Below are 23,854 nucleotides of genomic sequence, written 5' to 3'. Positions count from 1 at the left end.
CGGCATGTTTTGGTACATCCGTAGAACTCAGAGCTTTCTTGTCAATTTTTATTATCATTACTCTCTCCTTATGTATGAACTGCAGGAATGAAAAACAGAAACAATATGAAGCAATGTGCAGGGAGCGATTAAGGAAAAAGGATAAAGCTCCAATGCTCGGAAGCAGAGAAGAAATGCCCTCATGAACGGATACCGCATGCAACAGAGCCGCGAATTCCAGAGCACTGCTGAGCTATCCATTACAGATCTATCAGTCAGAGCCATGGTTCAATGAATAGTTGAACAATGCTGATATCAACAGGCGATTTAACGCTCAAGGTTAGAAGCTCGTAAAAGTAGTACGTTTGCAAAATTTTAAAGCTTATACCTGACGAAGGAAAGGCGCCAAAGGCGAAAAACGCACCAGAAAGGCCAAGATCAACGAACGGAGGCAGTTTTCGATGCGCGATTAGCGCTAATAACGCATCACTGAGAAAATTGCTCAAAAAACAAAGTCCCTAACTGCTTAGTCACTCGTAAGCCCAGAAACGCAAGAAGGCAAAGGCAGAGGCAATTTGAGGGTTAACCAAGTGGAATTTGGGTTATTACTGAGCATACACAGTAAATCCACATAGCCAGAGATGATTCTCAAAGCATATCTGCTATTTTGCTGGAAAAAAATGGTGCCAGTGCTTGCCATTTCTGTTTGCTTAGCTCAACCAAAAGCGGAAGACAGTCAGCCGACTCTACCCAGGAAAATATTGAATGCTCGCAACATTAAGGAGCAAATGCAGAAATAGTTAGATATTAGATTTAATTTTTAGAAATAATTTTGCTTAGAAAAAGGGCGGTCATTTAAACTGTATCCTGAATATGTGTAATTAAGTTATTTAGTTAGTAGTATTTAAACCCTTCTCATGCATTTAGAGAAGGGTCCAGAAATTTATGAAAAACTTTTCCTCAGAACATGCACTTTTGCACCCTCCGAGGAGGTTTTGGTGAATGAATGGATCAAGATTTGTTGATGTTTGCATTTGATATCTGCTACTGATGTTGCACTTCTGTACTCTTAGTAGATGTTAGAGCAAGGATAAATAAATCATTATTGCTTGAAGCTTATGAGTAGGACCAGTCATAAATGGTACTTTTATCTCTTGACCATTTCTGCTTATATGTTAAAGTGATATACAGTTTTTAGTTGTTTATATGTTATTGCATGAATGCTTGAGTTACCACTTGGAACTTTTGTACCGTGGTAGCTATTTATTTATGTTTAATGTATGAATAGCTTATTATGCGATATGTTGTTCATAACTGTTTTGCCTAACTTTTTATGCGAAATAGTTCATGTTAATTGATTTCCTTTCTTATAATCACTTAATGATCTTTATTACCAGTTGTTATATGAAATCTCTTTAGATCGCATAATAGAAGAGTTACATCCCGAGTTAGCATAGATTAGATGTGTTGTTTTTATTATATTAAAGTTTGAATTAGAATAACTTAGATAGTTACTGTTAGATCAACAACATCCAATTCTACACACACACACTCATAGATTGGGAAACTAGTCCCATTATCCCGAGTCGGACCCGCTATACCAAACGGATAAGGAGCTGCCAACCAAGGTCTGGACCGGGCGGGTATCCCCATTGTTGTCGACTCGATTTTTGGGGCTTCAACACTTGCTAAGGCTATATTTTATTCATCATGGTGCTTAGATGAGGAACCATCTCTGGTGCTTCGCCTGATCTCGTCCTGCATCAGATCTGACCACAGTCCTTCCCAATCCGGTAGTTTCTCTCTTCCATTCATAGAGTCCTGGTAGCTATGCCAGCTCTTAAGAAGACCGAGGAGAGAAAGACTCACCATATCATCATACGTCGTAGTTATTCCTACACTACCAAGATCATCTTTGTAGGTGGTGAGCTTGTTCAGATATGTAGAAATAGAGTCACCCTTTTCACACTTGATTTTCCGAAGCTTATCCTTGAGCACCAGTTTCCTTTGGTTGCTGTTGTTCTAATAAAGATCCTTCAATGTCTTCCACATCGAAAACAGAGTATCCTTCCCATGGAGACTCGAGACAATATGGTCTCGAACTCCCTCCAGAAAAATCTATCTCGCCTTCTCCACACACTTCTTCCATTCAACGAATTCTTAGGCATGAGCTGCAACTGGCTTGGGGATTTATTGGTCAATGAAATCCTTCAATCCATTGTCTTCTAATAATGCTTCCATGCGATCCTTCCATGCTATATAACTCGAGCTGCCATCCAATGCATACTCGAGTCTGAAGCCATTGAACGCCATTAGTTAACTTAGAGGTATGATAAGAATTCGATTTTACTTCTCCAACCAAGAACTTCAAATTTCGAATTTTCCCTTCTTCAGTATACTGTTTACTGCTTCGATCACCTTTGCTCTGATACCATGTAGAAATTCCCACTATAGATCAACCTGATAATGCAATATGCTAAAGCAAAATACTTAATCTACTTCTACAATCAAACTTGCGGAAGCTTAATCAACTTGAGAAATATTAAACAGAACACATATAACAGAGAAAAGGAACAAATACACATGAAACATAGAAGAATACTCTGGGGAAAGCCTCAGCTAAAGACCCCATTATCTGTATTATCATACAAGTGGAAATATCTCAAGATTACACAAAGATTTAGCTCTGACAGCTATCCAGCTCTCAGTACAGTCCCTCACTACTGCTCATAGATAGAATAGATAACTCAGATGCCTTTCCTCTCCCCTCCAAGCCTCCTATTTCCTTGCACAGTTTTCCCTGGGTGTTCCTGTTGTAACCTTGTGTGACACTGATCTCATACACTGCTCAAACACACTATAAAACTGCGTAAATCTCAAGGAATGAATTCCTTCTGCATGCTAGAGATTTTCTTATAGGAAAATTCTTGCAACTAATAGTACATTGTCCCTACCTTTAATCTCAACTGGGTCTTTGTTTGAACTGACATGCATGAGCTATTTATGAGAGAATATTCAGTAATATGGAGTAAACTAGTTTCATGCATGCACGCATTAACTGATTGAACTCATAATTAGTTCCTCCAACAATTTGGAACTAATTTAACTCGACTTAACTCAGTTAACTGAGATAACTAATTACAACTCAAATACAAATCATCCTTATCTCCTTAATTAAGGGATAATCTCCTCAATCAAAGGAATAGCTGTTGCATGACTTCACAAAGACTTTTAGCTTGAATTTCTCCAACTAATTAACTCAAGATGAATTAATTAATTATTTTCCAAGTAGATGGTGAGACTAAATTTGAATTTTAATTCTCAATTTTAATTCTAGGACAAATTAAAATTGGAATATTCTTGCTACTACATTTCAACACTCTCCCTCTCTCTCCATCTTTGTTATCACTCCCCCCTCTCTCTCCATCTTTCTCCCTCTATTTATTTATTCTTACCTCCCTCTCTCACCCTCCAACTCCATGTCTCTTTCCCTCCCTCTCTCCACTCCCCCACATCTCTCTCTCTCTCTCTCTCTCTCTCTCTCTCTCTCTCTCTCTCTCTCTCTTCACCCTCCAATTTTTTTACTATATCCTTCCCTCTCTCCTCTCTCCTTCTCTCCCCCATTCTCTCCATCTCTCCTTCTTTGTCTCTTTATCTCACCCCCAAACACACACACACACACTCCATCTATCCCTTTTCACTCCCTCTCTCTCTCCACTTCTAACTCTTTATGTATTTCTTCTTCCCTCCCTCTCTCCTTGTGGGAGAAAAAAGAGGGCTTTAAAGGAAAAGCCTAGGAACGTGGATTTTCAAAGCCATAAAAGCTTGATGCCACTACGGAAGAAAATATATAAGATACCTACTCAATGGATCAAAGAGGTTGTTGATACCTTGGAAAGTACAACTCAGCTTGGGGTGAAATGGCAGATATCGGTTTAAGGTTGGGTGGAGAAGGTGCAATATTCCCAAGTGTTCCCCTAAGAGTGATATCGATTATGTATTTGTTTTTAGCATAAATAATTACATGCAAATGGTAGCTATTGTTATCATAAATTTTCCCCATGCTAGTAACTTTATTTTATTGTTCTGATGAGTGCGTATTGTGAAAAGGAATTTATTAAAAAAAATAAAGAGACAAATAATTTAGGGAGCTAAATTTGTATGGTAGTGAAAGGTAAGAAAAGATACAAATTTTGAATATATGTATTATGTTTGTATTTAGCGATATTCTTGTTTAGGATTTAGTTACTTACAATTTTTTATTCTTTTAAGGAATTGTTACTAAGCATGTACTAGTTTGGGTAACTGTACATATTGTTTATGTTTATGGTTTCTTTACAAATAGGAGAAATACTAGTAGAAGTGTCATGATAGGCAAAATAATGTAGCAGAAAACAGTTAACAATTTTGATGGGTGGGGAGAAAATTCCAAAAAAAATCATAAAAGAGACAATTGCAAAATAACCATAAAATTCGTACTGTAACTCCCCAGGTGTAACGCCTTTAGAACATAAGAAAAATTTATTTCTGGTTGGTTGAAACTAACAAGAATTTAAATGATAGTAGCAAAGAGAAGAAGGAGAATATTACAATAGGTGGACATGTCATAATATTACACAATTAATTTAATCACCACTTAACATGATTTTAGCCAAAGTATTAAATCAGTGTATATAGTCTATTACTAACAATCTATAATAGAATAACAGTGATGTTCAGAACAGAAACCTGTAAAGAATCTAAACGAAAGAGAGAAAGATATAGGTAGTAATTATTTCTATTTTGTTTCGATAGAAATCTAATTAATAGTATTAAAATCGACAATGCTAAAATACATGAAAGAATTTGAATAGTACTAATAGTGTAGTAATGATTCAGAAGTAAGATACACGAAATGAAACACGGGTATTTATATTATTTCCCAGAAAGTTGCATCATATTTTACGGAAGGGAAACAAAACCACCCTGAGATGGGCCATACTATCGAACTAACCATGCATAAGAAGTAGAATTGAGTAGCACTGTAAGATCCAATTATATCTCACTACAGAAAATCTCAGAAAACCATTTAATTGTGCAAGAATTGCACTTCACACTATATCAAGCTTAGGTTTTGCGCCCATGATAATTAGGGTCCCCATAACATATAAATGTAAAAGCGTAGGAGTAGCGAGCAATTAAACAATGGCTAATGGCCACACATAAAAGTGTAAAAAAAGATGACTTCCACTTGGTTAAGTGGGATAACACCTAAATTTCCCATAGGGAAAGCAAAGCGGGTAATTTCACAGTCGCACTTGTAGCCAATGAATTCTAGCAGGATCACTGAACTGAATTGAGCTCCAGAAAGTGAAATTTAACTGACCTGAAAACAATAGAAACATAAAATAAGTGATGGTGGTGGCTGCCCACTGCACAGTTAAGAGTTACCTCCAAGAATATTTAGTACCTGCAATATAGAAGAGACAGGGATACGAATACCCTATTGTTTGAAATTTGAATTAGTGGGGTAATAGTGCTACCAGAGAAATTCAAACTTCATACATTTCAAGGTGAAAGAAGCACATTCTTGCATCTATACCTAAACAAGAGAAGAATCTCCTTTAGATGTTTGTGATGAAAATTTGAGTAATAGTATGCCAGAAGGAAAAGAAGGTGAAACCCCTAAACAAAATTCCTTGACCAAGTGATAAAATTGTTACAATTATACCAAACATGAAAATCAGGATGTGGTTGTGCGAGGAGAAAAACACAAAATTTCATGTTGATAAGAACCAAAAGAAAATCAGAATTGCTCTTACCTTGCATTCGATTCCAAAGCTAGGACCACCGAATCAAATTGGTTGGTCTCTATCACCCTTGTACAAGAAAGGGAAATAACATTTAATCCAAGAACATTGACCATGTGGGTGGCAACCCTATGACAATGGAAAAATGAGAAAAAACAAAAAATGGTTAAGAGCGAAGTTAAGAGGTACAAAAATAAAAACAAAAATTTACTTGAGAGAAAAAATGGGTAATGGGATGGAAAGGAAGGGGAATCCTGTATAAGCAACACAGCTGAAAACCAGAGAAAAAATCAAGAGAAAACATTACCAACTGAGGTGAGATGCCAAGAATATAGAGAATAGGAACACAAGTCATTCGAAATTCCATATATGGTAAGTGAGAGTTACCTCTATAATTTGGGAGGGGGCAAGTGTGAAGGCAGGTGAAATAAGCTCTACCCCCATGACCCCTGTGTGTAAACGAGAGGTCGAATGTTGAGAAATCACTATAGAAGCAATGTTGTAATGACACTAGACACATCAGACCACAAGGAAAATGGAATACCAACAAAATGGTTATGTGTTAGAGATATTAGGGTTAGCATCGTTGGATTTTGTCCCTTGATTTGCCTCACTTTCATCTAAACCATTTAAATGTTTCTAGAGTGGTCACATGAACACCACGTGAAGGAAGGGTACGTGGTAAGGGAGAACTGGCTAACAAATTCTCCAATGCAGAGTAGTTGCACATGGAATTAAACGTTAGAGATTGTATACCCAAGTGTTAGTTGAGGTTTAATATGAACCTGTGTGGATTAACATACATATATATCCCCATTCGTAACAACATCCATTCATAACTATATTCATAACAAAGCAACATGACACATGTATAAATAGTTATAACAATAATTACCTAAGCTCTATGGTGAGAAAAAATTAAATAGAACATTCAATAACCAAGTGGGGTATACCAACATTAACTTTATATGATTCTTTTAAGTTATACTGGTATAGATAGGTACATCCAAGGAGATTTAATATTAAATTGTGGGTTAAAGGTAACCATTTTGAAAATAAAATTCCCCTTTAAGTTCTAAGGAGTTGAGTAATATAACACAAATCAAGGGTTATGAGTTAAGCTAATGAATGGGGGATAATTCTGAGCACCTTAAAAATTACTCTATCCACAAGAATTTTATATTCTTTAGGTAAAGCAAACCTTGTTCGAAAATATTCTCTAATTTTTTTCTATTCTCCACTTTAGCCTTAAGATGCAAAAGTTTTATAGGATTCATCATATTTTTGGCTAGGGTTATATCTATCTTCTCCATTTTTAAAAACCCATGTTGTTTAGGGATTGTTTGCATATATGCCCCTATACAATCCATAAAATTCCTTTTGGTTTCTATGTCAGTGGTTGCAATATCAATAAAAGAATCAATATCATTAGGAACAATGTTTTCATCAATCTAGACATCAACCTCACAGTCATGCAAAACAAAATATGGGATTCCTATCATATTATACATTTTTTTTCTCAACTCATATTATTCTTTCATGGCTTGTATTAATATATAAAAAATTGTCCTAGGAATGAAATTTTTAACCCTTTCTTGACACATGGCCAATTTTTGTTGCAACCTTCTATTATTGTTTTGTAGACCTTTATTAATCTTAAAAAACTAGTCATATGAGGGTTTGTGCAAAATATATTTCAAAGGTTGGGATTTAGTTTCCAATTGATTAATCCACTTCTTCTTTAATTTCTAAGGTTAAGAAAAACCTAAACATTTTGTGGCTCAAATAGATTCTTCAACCAAATCATCTTTATTTAGCTTTGGGTTTTCCAAGTCTTTTATAATTTTAACTTGTCCAACTATACCTTCCCTCATTCATCACCTTTTCAGACTTCCTTGCAAATAAATTTTGTTTTCATTATCACATTTTGAATCCCATGTTGAAAATATATCCTAATTGAAATAATTAGATCTTGCAATTTCAATATTGATTGATCCCATGTCAGTAGAACCATAGTTTTATTTCTCAACTTCCTCTCTTGCTACACGCATACCTTATTTTCGAAGTCCTATAACAAATACACACCATTTCTGAGAATGTTGAAATAGGTTACCTAATACAATTAATTTGATTAACTCGTGATGAATTTAACTCCTTATAAGGTTTTTATTCACTTTTACTAGAGTTTCCATTTGGTGTAGAGAACAAAGCAAAAGGAATCAAGCATTAATCAACAAGATATGCCACAAGAGTTTTAACAAGTTAAAGTGATAAATGAATAAAGAAGTGAATTGGCCTTCATACATTAGGTACCTCTAGATAAAGAATGCAATTCCTCTCCATGGATACTAAAGTGATATATGGATAAATATTTTCCCTATGTCATGGATTGTCTCAATTCCCACTAAGAATTCTAAATCAACATTTTCAATATCATGCAATGTCAAAACCATCTTGTTCCTATTTCTAGCAGTCATATTACTCTATTTATGGTGTCATATATGACCTTTATGTGTTGGGCTCTTAGAAACATGGATGATACAAAAAATTCTAGTAAAATAAGAAAACATTAAGGGAATTTTGAGGTCATTAATGGGCCTTGAGAAAAATGTAATATCAAATTAAATTTTAAAATAGTTGACAGGAGTAAGGATGGTAATGTAAGCCATAAGGGTGAATATTTTTGGAGAGAGTAAGAAAAATAATTTTTTTATTGTATTTTTTTTTTGCTTTCTTGACTCATAGGGTATTTGAATCTTGAATATCATGGTTTACAGATTAATTCATAACACAACAATCACCAATTGAAATACACCCCATGGACTAATCAAAATTTTAATTTATATCTTTTATTTTTATTTTAAGTGTAGGAACTTATTGGAAGTACACTTAAATTTGACATCCAACGAGTTTGTGCTCTACATCACTTTGATATACTCAAATGAGATGAACTCAAACTACATGTAAATAAATGTTGTTTCTTTCAAGAAAAATGTTTTTTTTTTTTTTTTTTCGTTTATTTTTAATTTATCACATTGTGAGTTTACCAAAAGTATATAGAGTGCCTATCTATTGAGTAAAGAATTTTATTTTTCTTCCAATAAGTTCCTAAATTTTAAATTTGAGTGAACTTGTATGGAGATAAATAAAAAATATGACTAACAAGTATTTTTTGTCTTTCCTTTTGAGCCTCATATTATTATTTTATTATTTTAACTAATAATTTATTATTTTCCTTAGAAGGCCCAATTTAGACCTCAAATATTCCCTAATGAAACATTTCGTGAATCCCTATAATCATTCAAAATAAATCAACCATCAAAATGTCTTGAAATATTCTCATTACCATGAGCATTTTCCTTAGGGCACCAATGCCCACAATTTCACACCGCATAGTTGATCCCTCCATTATAACATGAAAGAAAGTTTAGAGGATATGCAATAGATAAGAATGATGAGGTGCACATAGAAATGAAAGGTGGTGGTTATGGATATGTCCCTTAATTTAGAAAGGTATATATTAAGATTGTATGGGCCATATTCAAATTATGACTGCAACATTAATTGGAAAATTGTCATGGATATTCCATTAGACAATTTGTCATAGCAGAACTATGGAAACAAACAAAAATTTATACTATGAATGCTTATTTCCTTTTCGATTCTAGATTACTTATTATGTGTTTGATTTTTATGCATGCAATAAATAATGTGTGAAAAACATAGAATATGTAACCACTCTAGTCAAAATATGTGTAATAAAGTTAATAAAGGCAAAATAATAACCATGGTCATGGAACACGTATTCCAAGCTAAATATTGGGCAAAAAATATATTGATGGGGATCACTTGTGATTAATTAATGGCTATGGAAATTGTTAAAGGCAATGACAAAGGCTTTGAAAAGACAAAGTGGCATTAATTGACATTTTATTTATGAAAATAATGGAAATTAAGAGAAAAGGAAGATGAAAGGTCACAGGTTGTATGTGAGGAGGAAAATGAAGGAAAATAATGGAAAAGTGAAGAAAATAGAGGCCTCATTGATAAAAAGGATTCTAAGGATCAGTTTGCAGACTTTTGTCAGTTTTAGCTTGGAGCTCTCTATTTTACTCTCTCTCATACTCTTGGGCACTTGGTTTTTCTTGGAGAACCCTCGGAGGAGTGTGGCATACTTTGGATTTGGAGCAAGAAGGAAAGGGAAGAGTAGGAAAGTGCAAGAGGACAACGGGATCAACAACTACAATGGGTTTTTCTTGTAGGTACCAAGTTGCATGTATGATTTCCTTACTAGTTTTGGCATGCATCACACATGCATGTGATTTCTTGGCTATGATTTGTCATTGGCATGGAGGATTCCTTGGATTGATGTTGGATTTGTCTAGCCTTTCCATTTCTTAGATAGCCTTGGTGTTGTCAGCGTCTTTTATTTTTTTAGTCGGTTTTCATGTTCCCTATGGTTGCGGATTGAGTTACTAGTTCTTGAAAGCCTTGGTTTGCCAAACGCTCTAGAAGCCTTGTAACAGCTTGGGTTGAGTTAGGAGTCCTGGAAGCCTTGGTTGGACAAACTCTCTAAAAGCCTTGTAACAGCTTGGGTTGAGTTACTAGTCCTGGAAGCCTTGTTTGGACAAACATTCTAGAAGTGCTTAGTGGGTTGAGTTACTAGTCCTAGAACCTCTAGTTGGACAAATTCTCTAGAAGCCTGACAACATATGTGGGTTGAGTTACTAGTGCTAGAAGCCCTAGCTGGAACAAACACTCTAGAGCCCTAAACAACTTGGGCATAGACCAATCTGGTGATGGTTAGTGATGTCCGACCGTGAGGTGGAATCATTGGATGAGGATTGAGGTGATTTTGTGTACAGAAACCCTAGTTTGTTTTCGCTTGAGTTCTTTTATGAGATCCCACGTTCATGGTTGGAATATGGCATGAGGGTAATTGGTTGAAAGAAATATTTGGTTCAACCAATCTGTGGTCGAGTGGTACGTGGAAGTCCCAGAACTGGTTGCATTTTTCCTATGTTAATAAGAGCTTCTTTCCTCTTTTATTGATGGGTAAACATACATGTTCATATGTGGTTTTATGGTCGTTATATCCTTTTTATTTTTGTTGGTTATATGTTGGTTATGAGTATGTTTTATAAAAGACTTGATGTATGGCTCTCATAATGTTTTGATTTACAAATGAATGAAAAATGAATATATGACCGAATATATGATAATGTAACTATTGTGATAAGGCATCAGTTCTTCCTTGCAATTATCAAATAAGTATGAGACCCATGTGCTCAGATTTGTTGTTATGACTTGCAGAATGTATATTTGTGACATGTTTGACGAAATGCTTGTCATGGCTAGTAGGGGTCCAATAAATTCATTGATCAATTATTTTCATTAGTACCTTTTTTTATGCTAACTATCATTTCTGAAAGTTTCATGAAGTTCCGAACAATGGCTTGAGCCTTGGCCCCAAAAAAGTGGCATATAATCTAGGGTCATTGGCTCAACTCTAGCTGAAAACGTCCACAGTTTTTGGCATGCCCTTGTTGTGGGAGTGACTAGAGGGTCCAATTTGCATGCATTCCTTGTCATGGGAGCGACTGAGGCTGTAGGGCAGTGAAATATCAAGTTGTCTCAGGGGTTGGTCACCTAGAAGGCTTGGTTGGTTTCTAAATGTTTTGTAACATGTGTGGAAGGTCAAAATGGTTTTGTTTTGTTGGTTCCACTTCCTTAATAGTACATGGGTTGTTGAATCACATCATAGTATCCTCTCATCACATGTCTACCTCGGAATACTAGTTAACTTGGGTAAATGTGGGAGGAGGGTTGCTACAGAGTGGTATCATAGCATGGTTCACCCCTTGAGCTAGATGGGCGGTGTGTGCTTCTCATGCATATATGTCAATTACATATTTATTATCTATTCTTTTGGTCTATGTACTTGTTGTGTATGCATGATGGTGGTCATAGATGGATTGGTTTCATCATATGAATGTTGAGGGTGAGTCGTTGGATGTGGTCGTCATGAGTGTATTTTGGTTATGCATTGGTTATGCATGTCCGTGCTTATATATTTTTGTGTATATATTGACATGGTTGTAGTTTTCGTGCATGAGGTCATGGTATGTGGTTAGTATGGTCATTCGTGGATGACTAGATAATTGTTGAAAAGATGATTAAATGTGGATATGATTATGTTTATATATGTATTACACTCATCTGGTTGGTCTTGCACATGAGATATTCTCCCCTGAACTAAATTGAGGTATGTTGGTTTGTTTATGATTTTTTTAGTTGACATGATATACTTCATAGGAAGAGAAGAACAAAGATGACTAGCAAGATGGTAGACTACAACCCATGATATTCTCCCTATAGATCATATGAGCAACATGGTGAGGGATATTCTCCTGACATAGCTGACACTTTGAGAAGTTGTAAGGAAGAAATAAGGAGTTGCAAAGGAAATCATGATTGAATCATTCAATCATAAGAGATACTTTCTAGGGAACGGGAGAAACAAGCAGACGTTAATGCAGTGATTCTTCAAAGCTTGTCAGATTTGCAGAGACAAGGACCACTTAGGATCAAACATGAACAGGAGATTAAGGCTAATGGATCATATGTTAGCGGGTCAAATGGTGGACAAAGGTTGGATAGAAATGACATGGTGAGAGATGGAAGATTATTGGATACACCTGATCAATGAGGCAGTGGACATGGGATTTATTCTAGTTCAGGTTTAGATGGGTATCATGGTCATCATCATTATCATACTTACAGGAGGATTGACTGGGGATATTTGGCGGATGAGTTCAATAAAGTAAAACCACCTACATTTAATAGGGAAATGAAGAAGTCATGGGATGCATAAGCATGGTTTCTTGGTATGAAAAGGTTCTTCATATTGCATGATTACTTACAAAACATGAAGGCCATGATATCGACTTTCAATCTTAAAGATAAATTAGATATCTAGTGGGAAGATGTAAAGAATTTCAGAGGTATTCATGAAGAGGAGTTGACTTAGAATGAGTTCGAGCGACTATTCGCGAAGAAGTATTTATCAAAGAGATACTATGGCGATAGGGGAAAATAATTTTATGAGATGAAGATGGGATCTATGATTGATGAGGATTACATAAGCAAATTGCTAGAGTTATTAAGGTACATGCCTTACCTCAAGGAGGAGAAGGCCAAGATTCAGAGATTCCCAGTGGGTTGTCAGTAGCATTCAAGGATGAGAGTGAGTTTGATGAGCCTAGATCATTAGAGGAAGCCATCGAGAAGCTAAAGGAATTATTATGAGAAATAGCAATCAAATCATAGATCTAAGACTAAGTTGCACAGGAAAGGTAATGCAAAGAATAAAGGAAAATGGGACAAGCAGTGAAAAGACCTCAAGATACAAGTAACAAAGGAAATGTGACACCACATAAGAATTTCAATGCATCTGATAGAGGGCAGGGATTTCGGTTTGAGGAGAAGAATATGGGTGATGACAGGAAGCCCTTGCAATGTTGGACTTGTGGAGGAGACTATCGCAGAAGATATTGTCCATAACATCAGGGTGGTAGATGGTAGATCTATATTGCACATGAATCATAGACAGTGGGGGATGTTGGACAAAGTATAGCATTAGAGAACAAGCAGATAGATCACTAGGCGTCTACTATCGAGATGGACAGTAAGATTTGTGATCAATTTGTTTCTATTTTCATTGACCATAGATCTAATCATAGTTATGTTAGTCATGACCTAGTGGATAAGTACGGTTTGAATAAATGAGTGCATGCAGAATCTTAGTTAGTGTAGTTGGCTACAGGGATAGAGAACAAAGTTCATCACTGGGTAAGAGGTTGTGCATTTGAGTTGAATGGTATGCGTACATTAGCACATTTGAATATATTACCATTTGAATCATACAATATGTTGTTGGGTATGGAATGGTTGTATCTTCATATGAAAAAGGTGGATTGTTATGAAAAATCTAGTAAGTGCCTAGATGACAATGGGGAACAAAGAGTCTTGCAGGGCAAGAAGAAGGCAACATCAGTTAGAATGGCGACAACTATGCAGGTGAAGCACAATCGTAGGAAAGGGTGTGTCTTATTTGCAGTGCATATTTTCAGTGGCAAAGGTAAGGAAGTTGAGGATGTGGATATCTCGAGGAGGTATCCGGTTTTACAATAGCTTCACGATGTGTTTCCGGCAGAGATTTTAGAGTTGCTGCCTCACAGGGAAGTAGACTTTTCTATTGAGTTTGTACTAGGGGCACCGCCAACATCAAAGTCACCTTACAGGATGAGCACACGAGAGTTGGTGGAACTAATGTTGTAGTTTAAGGATATGCTTGGCAAGGGATACATTAGGTCAAGTGTGTCACCTTGAGGTGCACCATTGTTGTTTGTGAAGAAGAAGGATGGTACTCTCAAGCTATGCATTGACTATAGGAAATTGAACAAAGTGACCATCAAGAACATGTATTTGTTGCTAAGGAATGATTACTTGTTTGATCATTTAAATGGATCAACAATATTCTCAAAGATTAATCTGATATTAAGATATCATTAGGTACACATTAAGGAAGAGAAAATATACAACACTGCTTTCTAAATCAGGTATGGAAATTATGAGTTTGTTTTAGTTCCATTGAGTTTAACTAAAAATCAAAGATGGTAATTATGTCACCCGTTGGAATTTGTAGTCACTAATTGTTTTAGTTCCATTGAGTTTAACTAAAGATCAAGGATGGTAATTATGTCACCCGTTGGAATTTGTACTCACTAAAATCTAATGGGCGAAGAAACCCCAACAATAATTTGGGGGACATTTTAATAGCAGGTGGATGTGGTGAAATTTGAGTGGCCCGTAATTGTAATTGTCAAACACTGATATTGGCGTGATAAACAACGTGATAAATGCGTGTCCTTGGTACTGCCCATTAACAATACATTCTATATGTTAAAACTGCCCTGTAAAGCGTGACCTGCTAATGTCGGTTACTCGGTCGGTATTATCGTTGATTTAAAATAATAAAAATGAAACGCATATCGATATCAACGTTTTGTCTCACAATTAAAAATATATATTAGAAGGAATAAGAGCAATTTTCCCTATTTTTTAAACAACGGCGAGAAGATGGAATAATCGTGAACCCGAAAAATCGAATGGTACTGATAATAATGTTAAATGTAAATATATTTTTATATGAAGATTGATTAACTAAAAGACAAATTTATTTTGTAATATTTATTTAATTTATTAAAAAAATATAATAGGTTAAAAATAATTAATTGAAATATAAGTTTAATTACAATATTTTAAATTTATATTAAATAATAAAATGTGGGTTTAGAGTATGTTTTAAAATTGTTTTTGTTTAATTAAGAGTCTTTTTTCTTTATCTTAAGAAAAAGTTAATTATTTAGAAGCATCTCAGCCTGTCTATTTAAAATTAGCACCTATAATTTTAAGTGACAAGGTTTTCCTTGAATAATAGTGATGAGTACGGCTTGTATGCTTGCACATTCATGAGATCCCACATTCATGCTTGCAATATGGCATGAGGGTAATTGGTTTAAAGAAATATTTGGTTCAACCAATCTATGGTCGGATGGTACATGGAAGTCCTAGAACTGGTTGCATTTTTCGTATGTTAATAAGAGCTTCTTTCCTCTTGTATTGATGGGTAAACATACTTGTTCATATGTGGTTTTATGGTTATATCGTTTTTATTTCTGTTGGTTATATGTTGGTTATGAGTATGTTTTATGAAAGACTTGATGTATGGCTCTCACAATGTTTTGATTTACAAATGAATGAACAATGAATATATGACTGAATATATGATAATGTAACTATTGTGATAAGGAATCAGTTCTTCCTTGCGATTCTCAAATAAGTATGAGACCCCTATGCTCATATTTGTTGTTATGACTTATACAATGTATATTTGTGACATGTTTGACGAAATTCCTGTCATGTCTAGGAGGGGTCTAGTAAATTCATTGATCAATTATTTTCATTAGTACCTTTTTTATGCTAATTATCATTTCTAAAATTTTCATGAATTTTTGAATAATGGCTTGACCCTTGGCCCTAAAAAAGTGGCATATGATCTAGGGTCATTCACTCAACTCTAGCTGAAAAAGTCCACAATTTTTGGCATGCCCTTGTTGTGGGAGTGAATGGAGGGTCCAATTTGCATGCATGCCTTGTCATGGGAGCAACTCAACCTGTAGGGCAATGAGATATCAAGTTGTCTCAAGGGTTGGTCACCTAGAAGGCTTGGTTGACTTTTGAATGTTTTGTAGCATGTGTGGAAGGTCATAATGGTTTTGTTTTGTCGGTTCCACTTCCTTAACTATACATGGGGATTTGAATCACATCATAGTATCCTCTCATCACATGTATACCCTGACAAACTATTTAACTTGGGTAAATGTAGGAGGAGGTTTGCTACAGAGTGGTATCATATCATGGTTCACCTATTGGACTAGATGGGCGGTGTGTGTTGGTCATGCATATATGTCAATTACATATTTTTTTTCTCTATTCTTGTGGTCTATGTACTCGTTGTGTATGCATGATGGTGGTCATAGCTAGATTGGTTTCACATTTGAATGTTGATGGTGAGTCGTTGGAATTGGTTGTCATGAGTGTATTTCAGTTATGCATTGGTTATGCATGTGAGTGCTTATATATTGTTGTGTATATATTGACATGGTTGTAGTTGGCGTGCATGAGGTCATGGTATGTGGTTAGTATGGTCATGCATGGATGACTAGATAATTGTTGAAAAGATGATTAAATGTGGATATAATTATGTCTATATATGTATTACACTCATCTGGTTGGTCTTGCAGATGAGATATCCTCCCCTGAACTAAACTGAGGTACATTGGTTTGTTTATGATTTATTTTAGTGATATGATATACTTCACAAGAAGAGAAGAACAAAGATGACTAGCAAGATGGTAGAATACAACCCATGAGATTCTCCCTATAGATCATATGAGCAACATGGTGAGGGATATTCTCCTGACATAGCAAACACTTTGAGAAGTTTGATGGAAGAAATAAGGAGTTTCAAAGGAGATAATGATTGAATCATTCAATCACAAGAGATACTTTCTAGGGAATGGGAGAAACAAGGAGAGGTCAATGAAGTGATTCTTCAAAGCTTGTCAAATTTGTAGAGACAAGGACCACATAGGATCAATCATGGACAAGAGGATAAGATTAATGGATCATATGGTAGCAGCTCAAACTGTGGACACAGGTTGGATAGATTTGACATGGTCAGAGATGGAAGATTATTGGATACACCTGATCGATGAGGCAGTGGAAATGGGATTTATTCTAGTTCTAGTTTAGATAGATATCATGGTCATCACCATTATCATACTTATATGATGATTGACAGGGGATATTTGATGGATGAGTTCAGTAAAGTAAAGCCACCTACATTTGATATTGAAATGAAGAAGTCAAGGGATGCAGAAGCATGTTTTATTGTTACGAATAAGTTCTTCATATTTCATGATTACTCAGAAAACAAAAAGGCCACGATAGTGACAATCATTCTTAAATGTAAATCAGATATCTAGTGGGAATATGTAAAAAATGTCAAAGGTATTCATGAAGAGGAGTTGACTTAGAATGAGTTCGAGCGACTATTCACAAAGAAGTATTTATCAGAGAGATACTATGACAATAGGGGAAAATAATTTTATGAGCTGAAGATGGGATCTATGACCAATGAGGATTACATAAGCAGACTGCTAGAGTTATTAAGGTATGTGCCTTACCTCAAGGAGGAGAAGGCCAAGATTCAGAGATTCAACAGTGGGTTTTCGGTAGCATTCAAGGATGAGATTGAGTTTGATGAGCCTAGATCATTAGAGGAAGCCATCGAGAATCTAAAGGAATTATTATGAGCAATAAAAATCAAATGACAGATCTAAGACTAAGTTGGACTAGAAAGGTAATGCAAAGAATAAAGGAAAATGGGACAAGAAGTGAAAAGACCTCAATATACAAGTAACAAAGAGAATGTGACACCGCATAAGAAGTTCAATGCATCTGATAAAGAACTGGGATTTTGGTTTGATGAGAAGAATAAGGGTGATGACAGGAAGCCCTTGCAGTGTTGGACTTGTGGAGCAGACTATCGCAGAAGATATTGTCCATAACATCAGGGTGGTAGACGACAGATCTATATTGCATAGGAAGCATAGATAGTGGGGGATGTTGGAAAGAGTATTCCATGGATCTATGTAGCATTAGAGAACAAGTAGGCAGATCACCATGCGTCTATTATCGAGATGGATAGTAAGATTTGTGATCAAGTTGTTTCTATTTTGATTGACCATAGATCTAATTATAGTTATGTTAGTCATGACCTGGTGGATAAGTATGGTTTGAATAAATAAGTGTATGTAGAATCTTGGTTAGTGTAGTTGGCTAAAGGTATAAGGAACAAAGTTCATCACTGGGTAAGAGGTTGTGCATTTGAGTTGAATGGTATGCCTGCATCATAACATTTGAATGTATTACCATTAGGATCATACAGTATGTTGTTGAGTATGGAATGGTTGTATCTTCATAGGACCAAGGTGAAATGTTATGAAAAGGCTATTAAGTGCCTAGATGACAATGGGGAATAAAGAGTCTTGTAGGGCAAGAAGAAGGAAACATCAGTTAGAATGGTGACAAATATGCAAGTGAAGCGCAGTCGTAGGAAAGGGTGTGTGTTATTTGCAGTGAATATTTTCAATGACAAAGATAAGGAAGCTGAGGATGTGGATATCTTGAGGAGGTATCTAGTTTTACAATAGCTTCATGATGTGTTTCTGGTAGAGAATTCAGAGTTGTCGCCTCATAGGGAAGTAGACATTTCTATTGAGTTTGTACTAGGAGCACTGCCAACATCAAAGTCACCTTATCGGATGAGAACACTAGAGTTAGTGGAACTAAAGTTGCAGTTTAAGGATATGCTTGGTAAGGGATACATTAGGCCAAGTGTGTCACCTTGAGATGCACAAGTGTTTTTTTTGAAGAAGAAGGATGGCACTCTCAGGCTATGCGTTGATTATAGGAAATTAAACAAAGTGACCATCAAGAACAGGTGTTTGTTGCCAATGAATGATTACTTGTTTGATCATTTGAATGGATCAATAGCATTCTTGAAGATTAATATGATACTAGGATATGATTAGGTACACATTAAGGAAGAGGACATATACAAGACTACTTTCTAGATCAGGTATGGGAATTATGTGTTTGTTTTAGTTCCATTAGGTTTGACTAATGCTCCATCTACTATTATGTGTGTGATGAATAATGTGGTGTGTCCTTATCTGGAAAGGTTTGTTATTGTATTCGTTGATGATATATTGGTATATTCTAAGAATGAGGAAGAACATGCCAAACATCTAGCAACAATATTGATATTGTTTAGAGAGCATCAATTGTATCCTGAGCTTAGCAAATGTGGTTTATTTCGGACATAGGTACACTACTTGGGACATTTGGTTTCCAAGGAAGATATAACAATGGATCGAGAAAAGATAAGGGCTATCATGGAGTGGGAAACTCCTAGAAATGTGGATGTAGTAAGATCATTTATGGGGCTAAAAAGTTATTATAGGAGGTCCATCAGGAACTTCTCACAGATTGCTTATCTTATTAGATCGTTGCAAGGAAAGGTAATAAATTTGAATGGATAGAGGAATGTGTAGCCAGTTTCTAGTAGTTGAAGCCTTTGTTGACAAATGCTCAAGTTTTAAAGATTCCAAATCTGGACCAAGAGTTTGTGGTATTTACAGATGCTTGTAAGAGAGGGATTGATGGAGTCGTTATGTAGGAAGGACATGTATTATGTTATGAGTCATGTAAACTAAATGAGCACAAGCAAAAATATCTAACATATGATCTTGAGTTGGCAACGATTATCCATGCATTGAAGATGTGGAGGCATTATCTTTTGGGTAGGAGGTTTGTATTGATGAATGATCACAGTGGATTGAGGTATCTATTTGACTAACCAAATATGAATGTTAGGAAAGCTAGATGGTTGGCCACAATCAATGAGTTTGACTTTGAGAACAAGTACATTAAAGGTAAAGAGAACAGGGTTGTAGATACTCTTAGCGAGTGGATACAATTAAATCACATAGTGGCTATGAGTTCTTATGGCACATATTTGCAAGTTTGGATCTTGTAAGCAAGAAAGCAGGATGACATATATATGGAGCTTATGCATAGGTTACAATAGTGTACATGTGATCAGGATGTGGACTATTATCTCACAACAGATGGCTTGGTCATATTTAGGGTAAGGATATATGTGCAAGATAACAGTGAGCTCAAGAAGCTTATATTGAATGAATTTCATGTTAAGTCCTATTCAGGTCACCCATGATATTAGAAGACATTAATAACAGTGAAGAAATTGTACTATTTACTGAACTTGAAGAAATAAGTGGCAGAGTTTGTGGCTAGGTGCCTGGATTGTCAACAAGTAAAAGCGTAGTGTAAGAATCTAGGTGGATTACTTCAACATATTCTAATTCTAGAGTGGAAATGGGAGTTCATTTACATGGATTTCATAACAGGTTTTCCGGGGACATCTAGACAACATGATTCTATAATGGTCATGGTTGACATGTTGACAAAGGTAGCGCACTTCATTCCAGTGAAGTCTACATGTTCATAAGGACATATATTCATCATAGATGTAGTGAGGTTGCATGGTGTACTAAAGAAAACTGTGTCAGACAGGGATGCCAAGTTCACTTTTAGATTCTGCAAAGAGTTATTTGTAGGTTTGGATACATAGTTTGGATTTAGCACATCTTATCATCTGCAAACATATGGACAGACAGAGAGGGTCAACATGTTATTGGAGGATATGTTGAGGATGTATGTGATGCATCAATAACAAAAGTGGGAATAGTACCTTCCACTAGTTGAGTTCACTTACAACAATGGGTATTAGGAATATTTGAGGATGAGTCCATTTGAGGCATTGTATGGGCATAGTTGTAATACTCCCATTAGTTGGAGTGATTTAGTAAACAAGGTGTTGATTGAACAAGACATCTTGGCAGAGATGGAATGGGAAATGCAGGTAATCAAGAAGAAACTAAAGGCAAAATGGGATACATAGAAGAGTTATGTAGATCAGAACAGGTTGATTAAGGAATTTCATGTTGAGGAACATGTGTACTTGAGCATCATGCCCAAGAAGAGTTCCTTAAGAATTGGATCATGTGCCAAGCTAGCACCTCAGTTTTGTGTAATTTCAAGATTCTTGAAAGGATTAGATCAATGACCTATCGAATTACATTATTTTCGATAGTGAAATTTCATGATATTTTCCATGTGTGTGTGTGTGTGTGTGTGTGTGTGTGTGTGTGTGTCTATCTATCTATCTATCTAGAATCAAAAAATAATAATTTCACTACAAAGTAAGTACATCCATCCATCCATCCATCCATCCATCCATCCATCCATCCATCCATCCATCCATCCATCCATCCATCCATCCATCCATCCATCCATCCATCCATCCATCCATCCATCCATATACAATTAAAAAATAATAATTTCACTACAAAGTACATATAAAAAATAATTATAAATTAATAAGGAATAAGATTCACTTTAAGGTTCAACACCTTCCATACCTAAATTGAAACCCATTTTGATAACTCTGGAAAACACAAAATAAATTAAACTTGATGAACGAAATAAAATTCGGTTGGGTTATGCAGAGATCATTGATTAAAAGAAGATGTTATGAAGGGAATTATATTGAAACCAATATATTTGATAGTTAAATATATATTCTTATTATTTTTTTTTAAATATATAAAATTAAATATAAATAGAAAATTTGTTTGATTTAAATAAATTATTTTTATTAATAAATTATTATTAATAAAATATATTATTAAATTTATATTTAAAAAAATACATTTTATTTTTATAGTTTTAATTTTAATATTTATTTTAAAAATTAATATTTTATATTTTGGAAAAATATTAAAGAATTTTAAATATTAGTGTAGATTTATTTATAATCATTTAATTTTTAAAATATTAGTGTAGATTTATTTTTAGTTGAGATTTATAAGTTTAAAATGGAATCAAATTTCTCAAGATGTAATGTCTTTTAAGTTTAAAATTTGAAGAAATGCTTACACTTCAAAATATTTTATTTCTCTCCATATTTTATAAATCCACAGTTAAAAATGAATCTATACTATTTTTTAATAATATTATTTATATTTATATACATTTTGCATCTTTATATATATATAAATATTTTTTATTTTATTTTTTTTTAATTTAATTTTATTAGCATCTTGATAATATTTAAAATTTCATATATATGTGAAATTTTTCCTTGAATTTTTATATATATATATATAAAACAAGTCAAGGAAAAATCCTATCTTAAAAAGCTTTATGAATCTCCAAATGTCATGGATAATTTGGAAACCCTTCTCACAACGAAAGAAGTTTTCTCTTTAGAAGACATTAAGTTTGGGGTTAATCGCCTCGCTAATGGGAAAGCTAAGGACATTGAAGGTTACCAAGTGGAAATCTTAAAAATTGGAGGTCCTGTCCTCATCCCCCACATCCACAAGCTTTTCAATCAAGCAGTCAAGCAAGGGTTCCCTAAACCTTGGACTGAGAGCCTCATAATCCCTACTTTTAGAAGTGGGGATACAAATAACCCCTCTAATTATCGAACAATTATGATCAGCCCTCTCTTAGCCAACTTATATGGTAGTATTTTGGAAAAGAAGTTAAGCATATGGCTTGAAAGTGAAGGTAAGCGGGCTAAAGGCCAAGCAGGTTTCAGAAGGCATCACTCAACAACAGACCACCTTGTTACGCTTAGGATCATTGCGGAGGAATGTAGTAAAGATAAATCCAATTTATTTTGTTGCTTTGTGGACTTTAGAAAGGCTTTCAATACGGTTCCTAGATACAACCTTTGGAATAGATTAGAAGAGCTAAAGGATCCTCTCGAGTTGAGAGCTGCTGCTATAAGGTTATACGAGAATGTAATTGCCAAGCTAAAGAGCAATGAAGGGTGGTCGAAAGATATTAAGTGTAACATCGGAGTTAAACAAGGTTGCCCCCTCTCCCCTACCCTATTTGGCATTTACATCGATAAGCTCGAAGGCTATTTAGAGGAAGCAGGATGTGATGGCACGATCTTAGCTGGATAGTCGTCATCCTTCTTCTTTATGCTGACGATATTGTTCTTTTGGCAAGGTGCCCATCTGATCTTAATAAGAAACTCAGGCTTCTTAAGGATTTCTGCTCTACCATGGGTATGACTGTTAACACTAACAAAACAAAAGTTATGATTATCAAATCCAAGAAGGACACTTACGCTAATTTTATGTATGACAATAATAACTTGGAGGAAGTGTATTCTTACAAGTACCTAGGAATTGATATTCATCACAATCTCAACTGGAACCATAGCATTGAGAAAAGGATTAATGGGGGGTGGAAAGCTTACTTTGGTCTTGAAAATAATTGTAAAATAGCAAACCTCGTAATGTGGGATAAAAAGAAGTTCCCCTTTGAAACTTTAGTCACTCCTGTTATCTTATATGGCTGTGAGGTTTGGGGTTGCAGCATCTCCAGAGAGTCATGGAGAAATATTGAGCAAATCCATAAGTGTTTTATAACTTATAACCTGAAAATTAAAAGTAATACACCCTATCCTATTCTCCCTATAGAAGAAGGTTTTCCCCTATTGAGAGCCTAGCTATGCTTAGGTTTCTGTTGTACAAGCACAAAATCAGTAACATAGACGATCATAGACTTCCTAAGCTAGCTTTAAATTCTAGCCAAAATCACCTAAGGCTTAATCGAGGGTGGCATAAAGACACAAGGGCCTGGTTAAACTATTGGGAGATCAACGAAAATGGTGCATTGCAAAACACAAATAACATTAAAGATATTGTTACTTCTAAGTTCAAAGAAAAAATGTGGTGTGAGAAAGATTTAGTGGCTAAAAGAAAATTAAGTTATTATAAGAAGGTCATCAA

The sequence above is a fragment of the Pinus tabuliformis genome, chromosome 6 (assembly GCF_031772625.1).
Source record: "Pinus tabuliformis cultivar Carrire ecotype Pingquan chromosome 6, CPIR1, whole genome shotgun sequence".
Lineage (NCBI taxonomy): Eukaryota > Viridiplantae > Streptophyta > Pinopsida > Pinales > Pinaceae > Pinus > Pinus tabuliformis.
Note: the sequence above shows the minus strand (reverse complement) of the source record.